General features: G+C 36.8%; 1 protein-coding gene across 8 annotated transcripts in view; it reads right to left on the reverse strand.

The window, feature by feature from the left end:
* LOC145261064 (hydroxysteroid 11-beta-dehydrogenase 1-like protein) overlaps positions 1–15539 on the reverse strand; it is a 321599-nt gene that overhangs the window by 272127 nt on the left and 33933 nt on the right. Inside the window, exon 2 of one of the 8 annotated variants that reach the window (XM_080119229.1) lies at positions 6153–6267. The exons of the other annotated variants lie outside the window; for them this stretch is intronic. The gene's annotated coding sequence lies outside the window, so the exon portion shown is untranslated. The remainder of the gene's footprint in view (positions 1–6152; positions 6268–15539) is intronic. 8 annotated transcript variants of the gene reach the window in all.

Below are 15539 nucleotides of genomic sequence, written 5' to 3' on the forward strand. Positions count from 1 at the left end.
ATACAACTTGTCCCTGAGAATACCTTCGCGTAGTTGACTGCTAACATGGCGTACAGCTTAACCCACTTTGTCTTTGTCTACACGCTGGATTATCGTTCTCATTTCTACGACATTACTCACTTCTCTTCCCACGCGCGAACAAACGATAGTGAGATGAACACACATTTCCTTTTCTTTCTACACCACCAGTCCCGCAACAAACGATGGTTACACCCGCGCGGACTTGAACACATGTTATATCTAAAACATTCATTCTTTCAACAGTAAATAAACGACGTTTATCTTATCCATCAATTGAGTTTTTGTTTCCTTCAATTCCATTCGTTTCATTATTTTCTTGTGGCGAGTTAGGGTATTATTATATCCTGGTCCGCAACATGAAACAATTACGTAAGTACCATCTGTTTCCTTTGAAATTCAATATTTGTCGTTATTATAATATAGAAGCACTTTTTCTTTGTTTTAAATAAATAGAAACATATCTTTTTTTTTGTCTTTTCAAGAGAATTTGAAGAAAAAGATTTGATTTTTTTGTTAGGAAAACGTTTGAATTTCTTTTTGCTCGCGTTTTTTTTTTTCAAGAAAAGTTGTAAAATTTTTTAAAGAATATTTTTTACGGTTTCACTAATTAAATTTGTGTTTGACTAAAAACCAAACTTTTTTTTTTCTAATTTATTAAAAGTCGTCTGCTTCGCCTTTTATTAGCTAAGTGCTTTTGTTATCGATTTTGTTTTTTTTTGATTGACTGATCAACTTGATCAGCGCTCGGCATATTCCGGCAGTTTACGTCAGTTGCCGGTCGAGGCCGAGCCAACATTTATGAAAATTCGGTGCGAAAAATTCAAATGTGCCCTGGCTTCTGTTAGGAACTGTGAGACCTTATGCTTGGACGATTAATCGGAATTGGAAAAATTGGAACATTTTGGGGTATCGAAAAATGTGTGCCTATTTTTCGATGCCTAAAACGATTTTTCTAGTTTATGATAATTGTGCCGTGAGGACTTAAAGAGTTCAATAATGTGCTTTTTTTTATTCGAAGTTAACTGTCTGTAAACTTTCCGCAGCTGGCGAACTTTCCTGAGTTCTAGTTTTGGCATTTCTCCAGTTAAAATATCTGCTGGAAGATGTTTTGTCGGGGACGCCAAATCAGCTATCACCGTCTAGAAAACAGCAGAAGTAAGGTAACAATAAAATGTCTCGGGAAATATGCCGGAATGGCCTCATTTTCTTTAAATCTTTACAAAGATGACCAATACTTCCTTTACACTCCTCGGCCTAACGTTCACAGGAAACATGAGTTGGAACAGATACATTAAAAGAGCATTGCAAAGGTTGCTGCGAAGAAGGTAGGCGGTATTTATTTGCTCCCCCACCGAGCAAATTAGGCACAAGGCCGATTTTTTTTAATGTGAGGAGTGAAGGGGAAATGGGGACCAACTCCCCGGGGAGTAGGGGAGCTGGATAGTGACAATTGGTATGAAGGGGTGCCCCTACATTGACCAAGGTCTTATCTGTGGGGTCGTTCCCACATAGGGTCTTTGCTTGCAGTATCTGCCGGAACAGATACAACACTTTGATCTTTGCCCGAATGCCACAAAGGTCCTCCCCTGCGGGGTATATTTATTTGCTCCCCCACCGAGCAAATTAGGCACAAGGCCGATTTTAAAAGTGAGGAGTGAAGGAGAGGGGGAAGGGAAAAGCGGACCAGCTCCCAAGAGGTGGGAAATGGGAGCTGGATAGTGATTTGCCAGCTGGCCCAAGTAGGGTTGCCCCTTCATGGACCAGAAGATTGCCACAAGGGCAATGGTCTTTGCTTGCAGCATCTGTCAGAACAGATACTATACTTTGATCTTGGCCTGAAGGCCACAAAGGCAAGGTATTTATTTGCTCCCCCAGCGAGCAAATTAGGCACAAGGCCGATTTTTAATGTGAGAAGTGGAGGAGAAATGGGGACCAACTCCTCGGGGAGTAGGGGAGCTGGATAGTGACAATTGGTATGAAGGGTTGCCCCTACATTGACCAAGGTCTTATCTGTGGGGTCGCCCCCACATAGGGTCTTTGCTTGCAGTATCTGCCGGAACAGATGGTATTTATTTGCTCCCCCACCGAGCAAATTAGGCACAAGGCCGATTTTTAATGCGAGGAGTGAAGGGAGGGGGAAGGGAAAAAGGGGACCAGCTCCCGAGAGGTGGGAAATGGGAGCTGGTTAAAGGTCAAGCATGTGGGGTTGCCCCCACATCTGGTCTTTGCTAGTCATAGCTAGTCATAGCTTGCAGTATCTGCCGGAACAGATACTACACTTTGATCTTGGCCCGAAGGCCACAAAGTTGCCCCCGCGAGGGGGGCCGGCTCTCTCTACTGTGCTAAAAAGCTATTACGCCTGAAATTATCCTGTACCTCTATAAGGCCACCATTTGCCGATGTATGGAGTACTGTTGTCACATTTGGGCTGGTGCATCTGCTACTTGTCCCTCACTCCTGGATAGGTTTCGAAAGAGAGTCGCCAATCTGATAGGTCCTGAACTGTCATCTAAGCTTCAGCCTCTGTCCCATCGACGAAATACTGCATCTCTCTGCTTGTTCTACAAGTATTTTAATGGTGAATGTTCTGATGAACTACAAGCACTTGTACCCCCTCGACGTAAATACCTCCAACACACCTGACAAGCAGCTAAATCCCACCCCTACACAGTAGAGTGGATATCCCTAGGTTTAAGAAAGCCTTCTTCTCCAACAGTTTCTTCCCCAGAACTGCTAGACTTTGGAACCCCCTTCCGGGATTCTGCTTTCCCAACTGTACTGACATGCAGAAGTTCAAATGTAATGTGAACAGACATCTTGCTGCTCATCTCCCTTCATAATATCCCTGCAACTTATGTCCCTGATAGTAGCTCCCTATTTCAAAGTGGCACTGTGCCTTTTTTGGGGGCGAATATTGAATAATAAAAAAATAAAATAAAATAAAACAATTTTCATCTTAAATCTATATATATATATATATATATATATATATATATATATATAAGACGGAAGATGTATGCATGTCTGTCTGTGTGAAAATATTTAACCGATAAACTCTTAAATTACTGATCACATAACCCTGAAAATAACAGGAAATCGTAATCATACGCCAAGTATAGTTTTATAACGAATAAAATCTTTGGATGGATGAATAACGCGTACACACATGCAATGTGGAGCGATAAAATTGTCGCCCTAGAAAAGACGACATGATTCCATTTCCGTTCGATGAAAACCGAATTTATTTTTTTGTTGTAGACCATCAACTAGTTGGCCAGTTGTGTACAAATCCAAAGACCGATAGGAGCCTTCTATCATGTGTGAAAGTGACACAATGTTCAACGAGCGAGAGCGGAGATGCGCCGCTGTACAACTCAACTTCTCTATCGATCAAAGTTATGACAACAGGACCATTGCAAACATCATCACAATGCATCACTGGATTGCCACAAATAATAGAGACGTTCCCAGGGTGATGAAAACAAAGTTTCCGACCACGGTTATGGACTTTGGTGTGGTTTCAAATAAGGGCCACATCATGCCACCTCACATCTTCGAAGTTAGCTTGAAAGTTTACCTGAATGTGCTGAATAGTGTGGTGATCCTCTGGTGCATTCAGGAGGCCGCTGGCCGATCCTGGGTGTGGCAGCAGGACCTGGCGCCGGCCCACAAGTCCAAAGAGACCCAGGCTGCGTTCAGAAGTGCTACGACTTTGTACCTTCTCTCACTGGCCTCCCATCCTCCCCCAACCGTTGGACTACTTCGTTTGGTCATACATTGGGAACATCACAAACATGACCTCGCACAACACCAAAGTCAGCCTGATCGCCGCCATCTGCTGAGTATTCGCCGAGCTCCCGCCGATGCTTGTGGAAAAGGCATGTTCTCAGTTCCGGACCTGTTTCGAGGAGGTGATTGAGGCTGAAGGCGGCTACATTGAATAACTGTCAGCTCTACTACATAATCAAGCTACCTGACTTGATTTTTCCAATAAAAGTTTCAAAATAAAATTGTAGTGTTGTTTTCTTGGGGGCGAAAATTTTATCGTTCCACCCTGTATATCGGCAAGTGTAAATTTAAAATGTTGAACTTGTCAACATATTTCTATGTTCTTCTGCGCATTTTTTTTTTTTTACACAGAAGTCACCACTTATCAAGGCCCAGACGCCACTCGGGGATAAAGGTCATTGCGTGTACAGTAATCAATGGGACAATATCATAGTAATCGCTAGTAGTGGAGATTTGATAAAGTGTCTTACTTAAGGGCGTGATTTATCAGGAACTTGTTTATGTTGGATTTGAAGACATCCAAGTTGTAGTCAGGTGGGAAACAGCCAAACCGAAAAGAGTACCACAGGCGTGCAGTTCTAAGAAAGAAGCTTTGTTCATGGAATTTACGCTTGGATTTAGGCACAGATAGGAGTAGGGAAAATTACTGACAGTGGTTTAGCTAGACGGATGTTTTTCGTGAAAGATTGGCGAGGGGGGCCAGAGATTGGAGCTCAGACGAGCACTTGCCATGAAAATAACGATAAAACAACAGGCTCGCAAGTCTCTTCTGTGAGAGAGAGGTTGCAGGGAAGAGAAAAGGGCATCTCCCACTAGGCTACGAAGTCTATTTTGTACTCTGTCAAGGCAGGATAGCCTGTTTTTAGCAGCTCCTGCCCAGATATGGCAGCAGTACTCCATCCTTGGACGTACTTGGCTTTTATATAGATAGAGAATTGCATCAGCAGTGAGATATCTACTGGAGCGGTAGAAGGATCCTGCCATTTTTTTTTTTTTTTTTTTTTTGTGCTTAAATTCTATTCATTTCTTCAAGTCGTTTTATACTAAGTCATTCTTAGCTATCTCTCGGTAGCTACATCGGTAGGAAACCACGTCTAGAGCGCTAAATGTTTTGGTTTCGTTTCTGACTGATGACACCCAAGTATTTTTTTTTTAACTTTTAGAATCGTTACTATATATTAGGTACAATATAATATTCAATAAAGAATTGGCTCTGTAATAATAAATACGAATTCTGCATGAATTAAAATATATTTAAGCGCATTTTATGATACGACAAAGCCGCCTCCCCCTCCCCCCACTATTTTTAGAATGAAACTGTATCCTTTTATCGTATAATCTTTTGCCCACAACAAAAAGTATTTCTTTCAATTTTTTTTTTTGTTTATTTTTTGTTTATTTTATTCTTTTATTTACTTCGCGCCAATTGCGTTTATTCAAAATGGCGGAAGATTCAAACAGTCACCAACCGCCGTTCGCCACTCGACTCTGGTCGACGGACAAAAACAATCAATTAGTCAACAAATGTCGCGGTTTTGTGTCGGCAGGTGAGAGAGAGAGAGAGAGAGAGAGAGAGAGAGAGAGACACACACACACACACACACACACACACACACACACACACAAAGACAGACAGATGCGACAATGACCGTTTTAAACTGGGGTCAATGGAAGCTCCCACATGCCATCGTTACCATCCCATCTAAAATCAAAGCATTTACGTCTTTTTCTACTAAACACAAAACGTCTTACCTCGAAGATATGAGAAGAAGGAAGAGAAGGAGGAAGGGAAGAAGAGGGTTAAATCACAGAAAATAAAAATCGGTTCTTGTAGTAGAAAAACCACCACCAACAAAAAAAAAAAAAAGAAGAAAAAAAAAAACTAATGAAAACATTTTTTTAATAATTCTACTCAACCCAAAACAAGGTATATTGCTGCTTAGACGCAAGGGGCAAGATCAAAGTGCGCGCACACACACACACACACACACACACACACACACACACACACACACACACACACACATACAGAAATTGTATATATATTCTTTTTTGCAAAAACGCTGGGGTTTTCATTAGTTAGCTTTAAAGTCCACAGAGTGAATGAGGTATTGTGGTAAATGTTGCCAGTCAAGATTAAAGTCGCCAAAGACTCCAATTTTTACTTTAGTTACAAAGACCCTGCAACACTCCCCTCCCCCGATCTTATAGGGCCTTGTGCCTAAATTTATTTTGTCTTTTGGAGATTTTACTTTTTTTAATTTTTTAATTCTATATTGGAATTTTTTTAATTGTAATTTTTTCTTTAAACGGAATAAATTAAATATAAAGAAAAACATTACCGAAGGAGGTGAAATGGCACAAAATAGTTCCAAGGTCCAGGGATTCATACCATGCAAATGATAAATTTACGACAGGTTTGATTATCAGATTCGTTGTCAGCGAACTCGAATACCTCTAAAAACAAAACAAATTAGAATGATCGGTATTCCGTTGTAGCGTAAGGTAACATTTGACGCAATTTCAAAAGTTTTTGGTTTTTTTTTTTTTAAATATGACTTGAATGTCATCGGCTAGAATCGAAACCAAAACATATAACCCTACAGTCATAGTCGTTACCGTTTGAGCTATTGACAGGTGGATAAGAAAGCATTAAAATTAAACTGAATTTAAAGAATAAATGTATATTTGCACATGCATAGGAGAGGATTTTAAGTCGGTTTACGCCCGTCAAGTTCTAATCATTTAAGATGTTGACCCTAGCATTTTTAACGAATAAAGATCAAATCGATTTTGTTCCACAGGTGTCAATTCCTATAGAGCAAGTATCAAGTCTGAAGACCAAAAATTGACAAAGGGTTTGTTTTTTTTAATTGTAAATTTTTATTTAAACGAAATAAATTAAATATAAAGATCAAAGTGTAGTATCTGTTCCGGCAGATAGTTCAAGCAAAGACCATATGTGAGGGCAACCCCACATATCAGACAATGTAGGAGCAACCCTTCATACCAGCTCCCATTTCCCACCCATCGGGAGCTGGTCCCCTTTTCCCTCCCCCTCTCTCTCTCTCCACATTAAAAAACGGCCTTGTACCTAATTTGCTCAGTGGGGAAGCAAATAAATACATACTGCAGGCAAACTTCTGCATGATAGTACAGTCAGGAAAGTAAGAAACAGGGAGGAAATTCCAAAGTCCAACAGGGCGAGGGAAAAAAAAACTATTAGATTAGAACTTTCCATCATCTCAGGACCTCAACAGTATAGGGGTGGGATTTTTTAAACTCTTGTTTGCTCCAAACAAGGTATATTACCACTTGGACGTACGAGGAGCCTTCAATAAGTTTCCAGACTTTTTATTGACAGGAAGTGCTGTATGAAACTCAAAACGACAACTTCTCTAAAAACAAATTTCTAAAGAAAAAAAAATATCTTTACATTTTTATCTAGCGAATAAAAATAAAAGTACATATGAAAAACCACGTTTATTATTTTTAAAAATCCAACAACGGAACTGAAGTCGATGTTTTGCTTCTAAAGCAGAATTAACATTTTCGATTAATCGCTCTTAGAAGAAAAACATCGACGGGTTTGTATTACTGTACACATAGATTCGAAAAAGTTGTCAAAAATCAAATATATAACAAATAAATGTTATCAAAGGCAAGATAAGTTACTTTTCTACCTAACTGGATATATTTTTCGTGTTTTTATTCAATGTAACATGTTTATTCAGCTCGAAAAACATACAGTGTTTACCGATGTATTCGAAAATTCAAGATGGCGTCTCACACTCTCTTTAACACCGTAAGTATGGAAAAAGGTGTTATAAATAAAAAAAACTATACAAAATACTATTAAAAACCCGCCGAATATATGTCAACTTATGTCACGGTAACATATATTGAGCGAGTTTTTAACAGTATTTTATTCGTTTTTTTATTTATAACATCTTTTGCCACACTTACCGCGTGCGTTAAAGAGAGAATAAGACGCCATCTTGAATGTTCCAATACATCGGTAAACACTGTATATTTATTTTTTGGGTTCAAATCAAATGATAAAGATTGATCCATTTATTTTTTGGGTTCAAATCAAATGATAAAGATTGATCCATGTCCAAGTAACCTACATTTAAAATTTTACGTGTTTAGACCCAAAATTGGCGGAGGAGTTTGGTAGAGTTTTCAAAGGTCAAATCGTTTGAAAGCTAAATTTCTGACCGAACCCCGATTAAAAAGATTTCCCAAATCTCAATACTCTTTATGTCAAATCACGAATCCCTAGACCGAAAATTGACAGAGTTGTTCGGTACGTAAATGTAAATACATACATACATACATACATACATACATACATACATACATACATACATACATACATACATACATACAGATTTTCACTTTTATAGACATGTAAATATTACCGGTTTTCATATCTTCAATCAAAGCATCCCGAGTAAATCTTAAAATAAAGACGAAACCTTGGTGAACGTTTCTCCATACCAATAATGTGAGCTATCTTTATTTTCCTTATTATGTCCCACTAGCATGGGTGTCCGGCGTTGCCCGGGTTTTTGGAGGTGTGTGTTGAGCAAAAAGAAAAAAAAAGTGGTAGAAGGAAGGCAAGCTCGAACCCGTACCGCAAAGGAGGAAAAGAACGGGAAAAAACGTAACGTCTTTGCTGTTACGACCACCGCCAAACCGGAAGTAACGTAGGTTTAAATTAAGGCTAGACAATCGAAAAGAGGGGATGACTTTCGAAAATATTGCAGAAAAAAGAGACCCCGCCCTGTAGAAAAGTGCCTAGTTGAGGGTGAAGAAATATATGTTTTAGCCAATTTTTTGGTATTTGTCGTCTGAAGGGTCGAACTTCAAAACGATATTGATCTTGTGAAAATCCGTCGCCTCTGTCGAAAGTTTTAGGCAGACATGCAAACATACATACATACATTTATATATTGGTAGCTCAAATTTTCGACTCAAACCGATTAAAAAGCTTGTCCTATCTCTGAATACCCTTTTTGTAAAATTTCAAATGTTTAAACCAGAAATTGTCTGAGTAATTCGTAGAGACCGCAGAGGTCAATTATTTTTAACTTTAACCCCTATTATGACCTCTTAACATTTATTGTTTTCGGCTCAACTCAAGTTATTAAGTTTGATCCATGTCCAAGGAACCTATATCTAAAATTTCAATTGTTTATAGTCAAAATTCGCGGAGGAGTTTGGTAGAGTTCTCAAAGGTCAAATCGCTGAACTTTGAGCCCTTAGCAGCCAAATTTTCTAGCCGAAAACGGATTACAAAGATTTTTCCAAATCTCACTACCCTGTATATCAAATTTCGAGACTGTAGACTGAAAATTGACAGAGTTATTGTGTAGGGAAATGTACACAGACAGACACACAGACAGAAAGACACTTTCACTTTTATAGATACATAGATTGTATGTTTCATGTGCTCTTAGATAAGGCTGTCTGAAGATATCGCCTTCTTCATTTAAATCTGCCAAATATTGATGTCATTGTTTTTTTCTCCTTCCCCTTTGCAAAATTCAATCATGTTCTGCAAATCCCAAAACAAACACAACTTTTCGCCACAAAACAACCAAACCAAACACTATGGATAAATATTTGAAGATACGAAATATTTTAAAGCATCAAAACGTTTGCCAAAATGATTTCAACCGGAAGGTTGATATGCCGCAAAACTAAACACCATGAATAAATATTTGATGATATAAAAAAATAAACTTGAAGCATAAAACATGTTTTGTTTTTTTTTAATTACTAGATTCTCCATTAAATAACCCCAAAAGGTTGATATGCCGTGAAGCAAAACAGACAAACAAACATTCTATAGCCTATCTTGGCCTTCGGGACAAGATCAAAGTGTAGTATCTGTTCTTCAGATGCTGCACTTCAATTTCTTGTTCTCTGTCAGTGGAGGAGAAATCCTTCACGACTGAGACAATTTTTATTTTTGTTCCTTTTCTCCACGTTAAAAAACGACCCTGATGTCTAACTCTGTCCCGTGGGGGGCATTGTAACTAGGAACTGTAATTGGTGAAGAAACTGATTATTTTATAAAATGGCTAAGTAAGAATTTGTTTACATTGAACTTTTAAAACTGCAATGTTAATGACAGCCGGGAAGCAGTCCCACAATCTTAAAAGTTGGTGTATTTTTCTCCCCATCCAGAGTACCCACTTTTTGTGGGGTTGACTTTTTCACATATTAGAAAGGGGGGGGGCATGTGAAGAGACCCTCCCCCCAAATACTTTCACAAAAAGCACTCGTTAAGCTACAACCGTTACACTCAAGTTCCCCCACTCTCTATCAGTGCCTAAATCCAAACGAAAATTCTATGAACAAGGCTTCTTTACTAGAACTGCCCGCCCGTGGAAATCCTTTGCACTGGTCTGCTTCCCAGCTGACTACAACATGGTCGTCTTCAAGATCAATGTAAACAAGTTCTTGCTATCCTGTCCCCCTTACATAACCCAATTCTGCCCAATTTCCAACAAAAACAATCACTGAGCTTTTGTTGCACTCAGCACTTTTGCTCTGATTAACCTTCATACCCGAGTGGTTTCCAGGCCTTGATAAGTGCTGACTCGTAAAAATTATTTTTATAAAACTTTTTTTTTTTTTTAATCCCAAGGGATTGTTTGGGTGTTCGTCGGAAGAATCATATCCGATCCGGATATAGTTTGGCGGCGGCGGTGAAGTGTTTGTGTGTTATACTCGTTCCTGTCACCCACGCATTCAGTTTATTAATGAGATATGCAACGTCGTGCCTCGTCTGGAAATAAGATCAGTTAGGAAAGGAAATCCTTTTCGTTCGTCACAAACGTACACACACACACACACACACACACACACACACACACACACACACACACATATACACACACATACACATGCCTACACACACGGACACTCAGACACAATCATACATACGCACATACATACACATGCACACACATTCACACACACACACATAGACATGAATACACACACGCATACACACATATCCACACATTCAAACACGCATACACACACATACACATATGCATACGCACACTCACAAACACAATCATACGTACGCACATACATACACATGCACACACATTCACATACACACACATACATACACACATAGACATACACACACATACACACGCATACACACACATGCACACACATTCACACAAACGCACATATACACACACATACACATACACACACGCACACTCACAGACAAAATCATACATACGCACATACATACACATACACACACATTCACATACACACATACATACACACATAGACATGAATACACACACGCATACACAACCACATCCACACATTCACACACATACACACACACATACACATATGCATACGGACACGCACACTCAGACACAATCATACATACGCACATACATACACATGCACACACATTCACATCTACACACATAGATACACACATAGACATGAACACACACACACGCATACACACACATCGACACACTCACACGAACGCACATATACACACACATACACATATGCACACACACGCACACTCACAGACACAATCATACATACGCACATACATACACATGCACATATTCACATACACACACATACATACGCACATAGACATGAACACATACACACGCATACACACATCCACACACTCACAGACATATACACACATACACATATGCGTACGCACACTCACAGACACAATCATACATACGCACATACATACACATGCACACACATTCACATACACACACATACATACTCACATAGACATCAACACACACACACGCATATACACATACATACACATGCACACACGCATGCATACAAACAATCATCACACATATACATACACATACACACACATACACACATATCTGGAGTTGCCAGTCCGGACTGTCTGAAGATACGGACTTCCTGACCAAAGACGCAACAAACATTAACGTTATTGTTTTATTTTCTACCTCCCTTTGCAAAACTCAATCATGTTCTGAAACGTCAAAAACCGAAACAACAATTTCATTCAATAAAACAACCAAACAGAACCAAATACCTTTATTAAATATTTAAAGATATAACTTCACGAATAAAAGTTTTTTTTTTCTCAAAAATTACTGCATTTGGTATTAATTAACCTAAGAAGGGTTGATATGCCGTACAACAAAACAATAACCCTAAATAAAACAATCACAAACATTTATCTATCTATCTATCTATCTATCTATATATATATATATATATATATATATATATATATATATATATGTTTGCTCGTATATATATATATAAATATATATATAAATATATAAATATATATATAAATATATATATGTTTGCTCGTGTATATATATATATATAAATATATATAAATATATAAATATATATATATATATATATAAATATATATATATATATATAAATATATATATAAATATATATATATAAATATATAAATCTATATATATAAAAATGTAAATTTGGTTCGTTCCAAACGAATAAAACCATATTTCTACGTTACCAATTTATTTGAAATTTTCAGACAACCCATCTTTAGAGTCGAGGCATGTTTTTATGTTATTAAAATAAATTTACCTCGCGAATTATTAAAATATTAAATAAAATAAATATATTTTTTAACCGTGCTGCGAATCTGTTCTGTTGATAAAACTGAACTTCCGGTTCGATTCATTTCACAGCCACGCATTGACGAAAGATTTCATTTTCTGTTTAGTAAGTAAAAAAAAACAAAACAAAAAAAAAACATAATTCATTTGTTTATCTTCCAAATTTTTTAATTTACACATTTTTTCTTTATTATATAAGGCCCCCAAAAAAGTTTGTCGCTTGCTTTTTGAGTTTTTTTTTTTTTTTGTTTTTCGATATAAGATTGGTTGGAATAAAAAAAAAAACACGATTCAAAAAATAGCGCGGATCACTCTCTGCATTTGCACCGAAAAATGTTACTAAACATTTATTAATAATTTCTCACTTTTACAAACATTTGATTTTAAATTTCTTTTTAAATGACGACTTTTATCGACTTTTTTTTTTAAATATCCCCCCCCCAATGGTGTTTATTCCGAAATCCGTTGTTAACATGAGAGGTTGCGGGTGTTTATTCTGAAAGCCTTCTTAACATTTGTGGAGGTGGACCTAATGTAAATAAATAAATAAATAAATAAATTTAAAAAAAAAAACTAAATCATTTACCGATAACTTCTCACTTTTACAAATATTTTTTAATTTACGTGCGCGGATGAACAAATTGTTGAATAGTGCGAAAACAAAACGTTTTTGCAATAAACTTCGGGATAATTTTTTGGGTAAATATTTACATTTAGGTCCACCTCCACAATTTTCTTTTTTCAATGACGACTTTTATTGATAAATAAATCTACTTCTCTGCCACGGGCACTGAACCCCTCCTTTTTTTTTTAATAGTATTTTCGGGTGGATATGCTGACAACAAATATCAGTTAAATTTTGCAAATAGCCCCCCCCCTCAAAAAGTGGTGTTTATTCCGGAAGCTGTTCTTAAGATTTGGAGGTTGGGGGGGGGGGTGATTCCAAGGCGGACCAATCTAAAAAAAAACAAACAATTTTTTTATGCGCACATAAGCAACTATTTTTTTATTAACTTTTTTTAAAACTTTTTTATTAAAAATTAGTAAATTTCAATGAATAAATCATTTATCATTAATATGTGATATTCAAATTATAAGAATTCCATTTGACTGAGTGAATGAGCTATTCTTGCAGGTCAATACAAAGATGCCCATGAACTTAACGCTATTATTCAATGTAAAATTCCAAGTGAGGTAGTCAAATACAAATCCATCGACACTGTTGTGAAAGCAGATAAAGTGGTTAATTATCCAACAGTTATATTTGCCAGGGATGCCACCGCATGTATTGCAACTGAAATTTGGTGTACTAATTATCATGTTGTGAAATATAAACCAATCCAATCTTTGCAATGGCACATAGCTTGCAGTAAAAAAAATTAACAAACAATATCATAGAAACAACAATCTTAACAGGACCTTTCACAGATGAATATATCTTCATTCCATGCATTCCTATGATTCCACCCGATACATCATTATACTTTAGGAAATTGAACTTTCCAATTTTATTGTCATTTGCAATAACCATCAACAAAGCACAGGGAACAATCTTTACAATTGTGGGCCTTACAGTTACACACTGACTGTTTTTTCACATGGACAGTTTATATTTCGTATTCAAGGGTCACCAAACCGGAAAATCTCTATATCAGCTAAGAAAATGGAACAACAAAAACTGTGTACCCATGCAAAATGGAAAATTAAACCTATAAGAAACATGCTTTTTCTCATTTTGGAACTTTTTCCATTGCGCTAATTTGAGCCACAGCAACGCGTGGCAGGGTACAGCTAGTATATATATATATAAATATATATATGTTTGCTCGTATTATATATATATATATATATATATATATATATATATATATATATATATATATATATAGTCGACATTGTTAAATACCAGTGGCAAGTGAAGTGTAATGGAAACAAATGCCGAGATAAGCGGAAAGCACCTACAACGCCTAGAATTCCTAAATGGTCACCCATCTAGTACTAACAAGGCTGAACGATGCCTAACTTCGGTGATTTGACGAGAACAGGGTCAGGCAAAATGATTTGCCATATTTGTAGGTTTAATAAAGGTAAATAAAGTAAAGAAACAAAAAAGTGATTTTATTTTCGAAACATCAATATAATGCCATTTTTTTTTTATAATCAGTGTTTTTTGTTTCTTTTTCAATTGCTGACATGAATCGGACTGGTGACCATCGCGCTTTCATTCGGAAACATTCGTCAAAACAAACGAATCTGTAACTGCAACACAACGAACGTTTCGTTTGTAAATTCAATCTTGGTAGATATGATCCCGTACCAGCTCGAAACACGATCTTTTTACGGGTTTCCAACTTCTGAGCTACTGGATCTGCATTGAAACGGAAATCAATCGACTTTCATGAACGTTTTCGACATTGTGTGGACAATAATGGATTCCATGTGACTAATTTAATTTTTAAAACCTTCTGAAACAAAATGTCATTTTATGTATTTTTTCGAAAATAATAACTATTTTTTTCTTTACTTTATTTGCCATTTATTTATACTTACAAATGTGGCAAATCATTTTGCCTCTCCCCCTTCCTCTCTCTCTCTCCCTCTCTCTCCCCCCCTCTCTCTCTCTCTATGTGTGTGTGTGTGTGCGTGTGTATGCATATATATGAGTATATATGTGTGTGTATATATGTATACATATCTCTATATGTATATATATGTATACATATATGTATATATATGTGTGTATATGTATGTGTAATATATATATATATATAAATATATATATATATATATGCGTGTATATATGTTTATATATAGCATTCGCGCCCGTCAACACTACCAAATCTTACACATTCTCCTGACGATGTCTTGACGAAAGACGAAAAGCAACAAAATTGCGACACTTCGAAAAAAAATCCATGGGACATTTATTAATTCGATCTATACACAAAAAATCATCAGAAAATATAAAAATAACTAAACAAAAGCTGTCTTTAACAATGTTTATTAAAATGAAAAAAAATGATGCCTAAATATACATGAAAGTGGCACTTATGCACT

The sequence above is a fragment of the Euprymna scolopes genome, chromosome 37, assembly GCF_053919585.1.
Source record: "Euprymna scolopes isolate OS-2025 chromosome 37, ASM5391958v1, whole genome shotgun sequence".
In the NCBI taxonomy this organism is placed as follows: domain Eukaryota; kingdom Metazoa; phylum Mollusca; class Cephalopoda; order Sepiida; family Sepiolidae; genus Euprymna; species Euprymna scolopes.